The sequence below is a fragment of the Anguilla rostrata genome, chromosome 3, assembly GCF_018555375.3.
Source record: "Anguilla rostrata isolate EN2019 chromosome 3, ASM1855537v3, whole genome shotgun sequence".
Classification (NCBI taxonomy): domain Eukaryota; kingdom Metazoa; phylum Chordata; class Actinopteri; order Anguilliformes; family Anguillidae; genus Anguilla; species Anguilla rostrata.
Window position 1 is genome coordinate 28250874 of NC_057935.1, and position 10936 is coordinate 28261809.

Genomic DNA, 10936 nt, shown 5'->3' on the forward strand with positions numbered 1-10936 from the left:
GCGTTACTACACATGGCTCTGAAATGAAGCACTAAAACCAGCATTGCACTGCGGTCCATTAAGAAACGTTACCAGTCGTATATAAAGATATGCAAGATAATGACTCCTTCACGGCAAGTATATTGATTTTCTTTAAGTGAAAACGGTCACATTGTGCCTGTACCGGTAGCTAGGCTACTGTAGCTACCCTACAACGCCACATTTTAAAATTAATGTTAGATAGCCCTATATATCATCTACCGACATACAGACAATTAGTAGGTCTGTCATCGGCAACAGCCCATTAAAAACATTTCCTTTTGAAAACGTGACTACACTTTCATTTACTTGTCATTCATAGTAAAGGATGCTATTATCACTTACTCAAAATGAGCACAGTACATTGATTGAGTACTGATTAAAAACACATTTTCAACATACAAAAAAGTTACTCACACATATAAACCACTGTCTATAAGTCATTAATTAAAATCTAGGCCTGCCATTAAAAGTACTGATATCAAAATTGTGCCAATTTACATGAAAAAATATTGGCTGTCTTAGCTCATACAAATTAAACAAGCTGTATTCAAAAGCAATGTTACCCAGTGTTTTCTAAATTGTTTCAAGTAACATGACCTTGTGATTTTATTGCAAAATGCCATGACGATACCGGAGAAATGAGTCGAGTAGTTGCTAAAATAACCGTTTAGTTGAATAGCTATTTACTTAACTAGATTAGCAAGCTGTTTAGGTAGGCTAGTACATTGGTGCTGTGTGAACACAGACGTAACCGTAGGATTTAGGCTAGGATACTCAAAAGTAAATAGCCTATATGGATACAATACGTGTAATCTTTTATGCTATAGTCTAACAATGCTTAACTTGAGATATGAACCCATAATATTATTATGTACAAAATAACAAATCTTGCCTTTATAACCGCCAGCTTATCTAGCTAGGAAGCTAATTAGACCAGGCTATTTGCAAACTACCGTGTAGCCAACAAGCTATGCTGTTCCCCCTTACAAGTAAATAGTCTGATACATTTAATCATATGCTACATAGTTTGACAACGTACAGTGCTTTCGGAAAGTATTCAGACCCCTTCACGTTTCCCACAATTTGTTACGTTACTGCCTTATTCTAAAATTGATTAAATTCATTTTTATTCTCATCAATCTACACACAATACCCCATAATGACAAAGTAAAAACAGGTTCTTAAAATTTTTACAAATTTATGAAAATAAAAAACTGAAATATCACATTTACATAAGTATTCAGACCCTTTGCTGTGACACTCACAATTGAGCTCAGGTGCATCCTGTTTCCATTGATCATACTTGAGATGTTTCTATAACTTGATTGGAGTCCACCTGTGGTAAACTCAATTGATTGGACATGATTTGGGAAGGCACACACCTGTCTATATAAGGTCTCACAGTTGACAGTGCATGTCAGAGCAAAAACCAAGCCATGAAGTCAAAGGAATTGCCCATAGACCTCCGAGGCAGGATTGTTTCGAGGTACAAATCTGGGGAAGGGTACAAAAAAATTTCTGCAGCATTGAAGGTCCTGAAGAACACAGTGGCCTCCATCATTCTTAAATGGAAGAAGTTTGGAACCAGGACTCTTCCTAGAGTTGGCCACCTGGCCAAACTGAGAAATCGGGGGAGAAGGCCCTTGGTCAGGGAGGTGACCAAGAACCACTCTGACAGAGCTCCAGAGTTCTGTGGAGATGGTAGAACCTTCCAGAAGGACAACAATCTCTGCAGCACTCCACCAAGCAGGCCTTTATGATAGAGTGGCCAGACGGAAGCCACTCCTGAGTAAAAGGCACATGACAGCCCGCTTGGAGTTGGCCACCTAAAGGACTCTCAGACCATGAGAAACAAAATTCTCTGGTCTGATAAAACCAAGATTGAACTCCTTGGCCACAATTCCAAGCGTTACATCTGGAGGAAACCAGGCACCGCTCATTGCCTGGCCAATACCATCCCTACGGTGAAGCATGGTGGTGGCAGCATCATGCAGTGGGGATGTTTTTCAGTGGCAGGAACTGGGAGACTAGTCAGGACCGAGGGAAATATGAATAGAGCAAAGTACAGAGACATCCTTGATGAAAACCTGTGCCAGAGTGCTCAGGACCTCAGACTGGGGCAAAGGTTCACCTTCCAACAGGACAATGACCCTAAGCACACAGCCAAGACAATGCAGGAGTGGTTTCAGGACAAGTCTATAAATGTCCTTGAGTGGCCCAGCCAGAGCCCGGACTTGAATCCGATTGAACATCTCTGGAGAGACCTGAAAATAGCTATGCAGCAATGCTTCCCATCCAATCTGACAGAACCTGAGAAAAGCAGAGAGAAATGGGAGAAATACCCCAAATACAGGTGTGCCAAGCTTGTAGCGTCATACCCAAGAAGACTTGAGGCTGTAATCGCTGCCAAAGGTGCCTCAATGAAGTACTGAGTAAAGGGTCTGAATACTTATGTAAATGTGATATTTCAGTTTTTTATTTTTAATAAATTTGCTAAAATTTCTAAACCTGTTTTCGCTTTGTCATTATGGGGAATTTGTGTGTAGATTAATGAGAATAAAAATGAATTTAATCCATTTTATAATAAGGTTGTCACATAACAAAATGTGGAAAAAGTGAAGGGGCACTGTATATCTTGAGATGTTCTGTCCTCTGAAATATTATTAGCATCAAAGCATTTGAAACCGTATTACTATGCACAAGACAAAAACACAAAGGCAATAGTCGCTAGCTATCTGAGATACGAACTTCATAACTGTTAGGTAACAAGTAGCTAATGAGCTAATTAGCTGTGCCCACAGTTATGTAGCTGTAGGCTATCTATGGTTTTGAACTAAAATTGAAGCAACAGTGCAGATGCGCCCTGTCACGTGATGAAGCTGTGAAGCTATGGTTGTCTCATGACCCTGTTACAAATCTGATTGGTTTTATTCTTAACCAATTACAGATCAGTGCACATAGTCAATGCACTCTGAATGGTAATAATTGATCATATTTTTCTTTATTATTTTCAGCCTACAAAACATTTTGATCCAAAATGTAATATGTTATTGCCTGTTTCTGTTGATTGCCACAATGTGTGCTTTTGGCACCTAATTCATGCAGGAGAGAGTTTTATCAATTTCTACAACACTCATAGGAAATACATGGCTGACTTCCTGGGCCGTGGCATCTATCTTGCGGTGGTATCACATGCAGAAGTATTGAATTGGATTGAATTGAACCACGTGACCATGTTTCTCCTCTAGTTCTTATACAATTCATTGTTACTGCTTGTTTAGCTGGACCAGAAAAAAAATCAGAACTTAGCCAAAAAATATGTCAGATGAGTAAAACAGGATGTTAACTAGCTAGCAGTGAAATGTTTTCGTACCAAGCGTCCTATCAGTCGATATGATGAAAGAGATACAGTGAAATGAGCTATATACACTGAATAGAAACATGGGTCTACAGTTGAGGCCAAAAGTTTACATACACCTAGGCTAAAGATATTCAAACTTAGTTTTTCACAACTCTGCACATTTCATGTTACCGTACATTTATTTTGGCAAGTCAATTAGAGCATCTACTTTGTTCACATCAGCAATCTTTTTAAAACAATCGATTAGAGTCAGATTTATTTCAGCTTTAATTCACTATATCAGAATTCCAGTGGGTCAAAAGTTTACATACACCAAGTTGACTGTCTCTTTAAACAGTCTGGAAGATTCCAGAAATTGATGTAAGGACTTTTTTAAGCTTCTGATCGGCCAGTTGTCATAATTATGAGTTAATTGGGAGTTAATTGGCACCCGTGGCTGTATTTAAGGGCCCACCTTTAGAGCCACTGCCTTTTGTGGACTATCAAAAGTCTGGTTCCTCCTTAGGAGCAATTTCCAAACAACTGAAGGTACCACATGCATCTGTACAAACAATTGTTTGTTTGTGGGACCACACAGGCACTGCATCGTTCAGGAAGGAGGCACAAATTAACTCCCAGGGCTGAACGAACTTTGGTCCAATAGGTTCGACTGAACCCCAAGACAACAACAAAGGAACTGGTGAAGGAGCCTATGCCTGCTTATCAGGGTCAGGGTCACAGGGGGTGCTGGAGCCTATCCCAGCTTGCATTAGGCCAGAGGCAGGATACACCATGGACCATTCACTCACTCTTCATGCACACACTCATACCTATGGGCAGTTTAGAGTCTACAATTCGCTGACCTGCATGTCTTTGGACTGTGGGAGGAAACCAGAGTACCCGGAGGAAACCCTCACAGACAGGGGGAGAACATGCAACAATAACAACAACAACAACAACAACAATAATAATAATAATAAACCTAGACTAATTAATGGCTTGCTACATCTGTACCCCCAAATAGCAAGCACATGAGGTAAAAAAACCACCAGTGACTAGTCAAAATGTAATTAGAGATATCTTAAATTAGCATTTTGACTAGTCATAAATGAATTACAGATATCTGTAATGTGAATCCAGACAAGCTATTAGATGTTAAAAGGGCTTGCCATAATTCTACAGTACTGTGGTGTGAGTGAGGATGGCAAGCCTGGACTGCTGGCGTCCTTATTTTCCCCAAACCACTTTAACGCAAACCACGCCCCGTAGTTGCAACATTGGTCAACAAGATTTAGCGCGAAAACACGATGAGAGGGCTGATTGGTTAGATTTGGCTTGCGATTTGATTTGACTGTCAACTGTATTTGAAGACGTCCCACCAGCCCACCCAGTCTTATCGTTTTGATTTGCTGCAAATGACACGCCATGGCATGGATCCTTCAAAATGTGCATTCAGATTCCTATTAGATTTAATCCATGTATATTGATGCAGTTAATAACATAGCACAGTGTAGGAATTTTTTTTGGGGGGGGGGGGGGGGGTGGGGGAGAAGCCATAAAATGCCCTTATATTTGTAAGGGAGCAAAAACACCCAAATAATATGCCACTGACCATTTTTGTATTGTCAGTGGTATGGAGGGACGTCGTCAGCGCTCTCGTCGTGTTGACCAATGGAATCGATTCTGAACGTTCGTTGCAACTACAGGGTGTGGTTTGCGCTAAAGTGATTTGGGAAAAAAAGATGACGCGGACTGCTGCTGCTATCTGCTGCATTCAGGGAACGTAACTGGGTATTATTAACAACAAAGATTTTCACCCGCGCCTGTGGTGCTTTCTTTCGGACTCTTGGGAATTACTTTAAAAAACAGAGCTTGGGGTGCCGCGGGAGAGGCAGGGGGCTTGGTTATTGAACACTGTAGTGCTAACGACGCTCATTTCTTCCTGGAATGGGAAAGAAGGCGATTAGGGCCTGGGCTCTGCTCACATTTCTGACAACTGGGATACAGATCAGCCAAAGTAAAATTAAATCTGCTGGTCACTGATCGCGTGTTATGGAACAAAAAACGATCGGTTCCGTGGTCAATCGATTGGTGAGCCCATACATTGTCAATGCCTTGTGCGTCCATTGGAGATGGCCAGTATGTACAACTAGGGTCAAAAACTTGTGCCTATGGTGAGTGTGAAGAAATGCACCCATACAAAACAGACTATGTTAAAATCCCCAGTTGTCTGTGGAGCATATCCTCAGAATCGGAGAAAAGCCTGGCAAAAGTCTACAATCACTGTAATGAAGGACTTGAAAATAAGGGGTTGTAATTGTAAGTCAACTGCAGGGCCGGTTGTTCAGATTCTGGATAAATATTTTTAACGTTCTGGCAGTTACTGGCCTTACAGGCAATTGCATGAACATCTGTGGACCAATGAATGCCTAATTCATTGAAGTTCAGTCAGCTCATTTTGAAGGTTTGCATAAACGGATGACCCATGACTCTGGTGTGCGTTTTTACACTGTTGCAGGACAGTCTTCTGTGCCTTTATGTTCAGTCTCATCACTTTCCAGCAATCTAGGCCTATCTCAACCCTGTTCTAGACATGGTGAAGGAGGGACACCAATTTGTCACAGTCCCTGTTTCTGATCACTAGAGGCCGCCAGTTCCTTAAACCTAGAGTTTCTCATTTTTGTCTTGTCTTTTCTTCCAATTGTCATTGTTTTATTAGGTTCACCTGATATCCTGTGTATTTAAGTTTCTTGTTCCCACCTTGTACTCATTTAATCTTATGTTTACATGCCATTAGCTGTGCTGTGTCTAGTCCCTCATTTAGTGTTGCTCACTTGTGTTATCCTGGTTGTTATTTGTGTTTCGTGCTCCAAGTTCCAAGTAAAGTCTTTTTTCCCCCGCACTTACCTATGTTTCCTAACTCTGTCTTTTCATTTGGATCCCTACCTTGATGATACCCACTAATAGACCATCTCCAGTTCTTCAATGACGTTCTTGCCAATGCAGGGCAAACAAAAGGATAATTTTTATCTTCTCGCCATAGGACAGGCTTCCGTGGCATAAGCTGTTATTTCTTTGAGGTAGTGATGGGCAGAGTAAAGCTTTCTAAATCAATGACACAGGTGAAGTGAATGTTAGTTGAAGTGTCAGGGTCATGAAGCATTTGACACCTGCCTCTCTAGTGACATCTCCTGGTCAATACCTGTCATTACTCTTCACAGCAGTGATAAACTCAAATTTATTGAAACACTACCACTTGACTTTTGACTTAAAACTTCAATTTTTGAATATTAATGGCATTGTCATGTTTTCTGAAAACCCTCACCAACTGAGTCTACTCATAAAAAGTTTTGTACAAATTAAACTTGTCATAATGATCATATTATGATAATCATTTTTAAAGTGAAATGAAATAGTGTTGTGTGTTTCATAAGCATAATGCAAACAAATCATCCAATGCTCCATCTATTTCCTTTTGCATGCCTGATAAGAGAACGTTGCAATTTTAAATGATTTTGAAATATTTTCACCATTTACTGGGCCACATTAAAAGAACATCCTTTTGCTTTCCCACCAGCACTTCGTAGCATTATGGATATACAGAATGATGACAAATTAAAGGAAAAACCAACATGAAGTATCTTAGTAAGGTGTTGGGCCACCATGAGCTGCCAGAACAGCTTCAATGATGATGGCATAGATTCTACAAGTCTCTGGAACTCTACTGGAGGGATAGAACACCAGCCTTCCAAAATATATTCATTCATTTAGTGTTTTGATGATGGCTGTGGAGAGCGCTGTTTAACACATCGGTCCAAAATCTTCCAGAGGTGGTCAACTGGGTTGAGATCTGGTGACTGCAAAGGCCATAGCATATGATTCACATCATTTTCATACTCATTGAACCATTCAGTGACCCCTCATGCCCTGTGGATGGGGGAAATTGTCATCCTGGAAGAGACAACTCCCAACAGGATAGAAATGTTTCATCATAGGATAAATGTTATCAATCAGTATAACTTTGTATTGATTTGCAGTGACCCTTCCCTCTAAGGGGACCCAAACCATACCAGGAAAATGTCCCCCATAGCATAACAGAGCCACTGAAGGGGTGTATTTGTATGCCTTCTTAGTCCTAGCATGTTTCCAGTCCACCTGGATACTACCTAATGATTACCCTCAGGTGCACTGGCGGCAGAGTAACCTACCAGTCATTCAGTAAGACCATGACTGTTAATTCATGCAGAAAATGTGAGCAATTCAGAACTGACGCAACAGGGTACAACCAGTACAAAGGCAAAATATACTGCCCAAACACAGAGACCATGGCAAAGTGACTAGAGGACATTAAAAAGAAATGTAAAAAATAAAAATAGTTTGTACCCTTTCGTAAATAATATTTGTACATGTTTATTTTATATTATTTTTTATTTTATTTTTTAAAAATATTTTGGATATAACATTTTTTTTAAGTCAATCTTGTGAATAGTTTAAAATGAATCATTTGTATTGATACTTTGTGAAATTTAATAAGATCTGCTCATGCTATATTTTTGTCTATAGTTAGTTTTGTCTATATATTTGTGGTTATAATTTGTTTAATAGCTATATTGTTTTTTCTCATTTATTTTTTTCAAAGTTATTTAAATAAAAGTGTTTAACTTTTTATATAGTTGATAGATACTAATTGTTTATTGAAAGAGCCTGTACTCTTTAATCAAAGGGAACACATAAGTGCTGCTTTATTACACAATACACAAAAAATAATCACGTGTCATATTGAACATTTGTTATTGGTGGATTTAAGATCATGTGATATTTGGCAACGATCTGTTCGCATAGACATATACGTAGACGCCGCATTGGCCGCTTTGGCCCGTTGCTGCGATCCATCAACGTGGCCGCCATATTGGTCCAGGCAAGACTGGCAAAAAAATGCAAGTAAACGGGGGAGCTGCAGTTTTTCTGGATAAAAAGCACTAGAATGTTTACATTTTTCAACCGATTTCAATGAGTCGTTTTTATATTCAAGGGTTTATGATCTACGTGGAGTACAACAAAAAGTTTTATCTCCAGTCACTCAGAATTCGATTGTAAGGCTATAATCGCTGCTAGACGCTCAAGAGAAGAGTGTGTATCAACATTAAGCCTGGTGCACACTAGAGGATTTTCAAATCTTAACCGATTTTAAAAATGTGGGAGACCACAGACATAATGACAGATTTAACTGATTTTTAATATTTGAATCATAAGAACGCAAAACACCAGATGATTCAGTGAAGACGCAGGACCACACACTTGGCGTTTATACTAAACGATTTCAGTGTGGCGATTCCAGGGACTTTTTTTTATTTCCACAAGCTGATTCCCCGTCTCCATGGAGACCACACTGCCAGCAACGTTACAATAATTACATATATACATAATACAACAATACTGATACTTTTGTTGCTACATGCGGTTGCCTAACCGCATCGTGTATAAAATAATTTCGTCTGCAGAGAACTTCTTCGGTTTCGGCAAGCCGACAAAAATTTGGTTGGTGACGCTTCCCGGTCAGCTCGCTCTCATTGGCTATTGCGGGTTTCTGCTCAATATTCCTTCGCTGTTCCTTTCACACTACAGGATTTAAAGTCGTAAACATCAAACATGTTTGATATTTACGATTTGAGATTGGGGAGATTCCGATCCAGTCGGTAACATTAAGATTATGTCTGTAAACCCCTCACACTACAGGATCATTTGGGCAGATAATCGGTTCAGACCAGCCTCGAATCGGGAACGACCCCGCGATTGTCGGGAAAAGCGAATCGGGCACAAAATCGGCCCAATTATCCTCTAGTGTGGGGCCAGCATTAGGCGTACATGCAGAGGTGGGTAACCTGGCTTCAAAGAGTAAAAAGACTGACCATGTATTTGCTCCACCAACACGCAATAAACCAGGTGATTACAATAATTAGTTTTCCTATCATGCTGAAGAGTTATGCTAATTAGAATCAGCTGGTTTAGTGTGTGGCGGTGGAGCAAATACATAGTCTTTTTACTCTTTGAAGCCGGGTTGCCCATCTCTACTTACATGAACTGAATTATTTACGTGGTGAAAAATAATTCATTGTCGTAAGGAATTGTAAAAACTCATGTTTGTCAAGCATGGTTTGGCTTATTTTCCTTGGTTAATACTTGTGGAACATAGCTACAGTCAGTTCTAAGCTGGCTAGAAAGTAATAAATGCATTATGACATTTAGATGCTGATTCTGAAATGTTTTTTATTAGAACATGCTTGTTTTTTAGTTTTTCACTGCTTGCTAGCTAACCTGAGTAGGGTAAGCATCGAATAACCTCCTTGATTGTAAGGCTAGCTTTGCTTGTTAGCTACCTACCAATGTTTTCTTGCAACATTAAAGTCGTGTCTTGATTTTGAACGAATTAAACTGAACATCAGTTCCACAATCATTTTAACCTGGCAAGCTGGCTAGAAAGTAATGAATGTATTATTAATTTTAGCTGAAACATTTTTCATTAGAACAAGCTTGATTTCGTGCTATTTGCTTGCTAGCTAACATGAGTAGGATTGCAAGCATCATTTATAATTTATAAAGGCTAGCTTTGCTTGTTAACTAGCTACCAATGTTTTCTTGCAACATTAAATTTGTGTTTTTATTTATTATTTTAATACATAACATATTAAATGTCCAAATTGCCCCAAATAGTTTCACGCTAACCTTTTGCTTTCTAGCTATGTTAAATTGTATTTTTGTAGATCATATTTGGATAATTTGGATTATTTGGATAAGATACATATAACATACCTATGTAATGTCTTCCAGCCTATATTAAAAAAAAAAAAAAAAAATCTAATGTATAATCTTTTCAGGGGCATTATTGAAATATTTTGGAGCAACCTCCGCTGCACCAGGACCATCTACCTCGTCAGCTGGCATCACTGCTGCTGAGGGAACATCGTCAGACACTGCAGGGGCGTCTACTCCCTCCTCTGACGTGACTACAGCTGCAGTCATGGAGTTCTTTTGTCGGGGTCCAAGCAGACTGGGAGCATGTGGATGCTTGTTTGTTATTTAAGTATTAATGAAATGTGGTTTTCATGACTGCAAGCTGAAAGGATGAGACACAGTCAACCAAAGAACTTGAAGATTTAGCATTAAGACCAGGTGAAATAAGCCAAAGGCAGGGTTTGAACCAGAGACTGTAAAAAATATGGACAAAGCTACTGTGACGTCACCCATTGACTCTCCGTGGGTCTCTAAAACACGTTTTGAAGCTCAATAGGCCCTTTTTCCATCGTAGGGCTGAACCGTTACCAGGGCTGCTCTGTGCCATTCCGCGCTGCTCAGGACTCGTGGGAACGGTTACCGTTTCTTTTGCTAAAACCAGGACTAGGAAGTATGAAAAACTAGTGACCACAGCAAGTGGCGTGGTGGATCAGCGACGGCGTCCCATTGTGTATGTAATAAATATACGCCAGTTGTTGTCGTCACTCCCCCTTCTGTTTTGTTTTTGTTATGTTATGTTTTGTTGGCTGACGACGTGGACGAGGATTCTGTGTATTTTGGTCT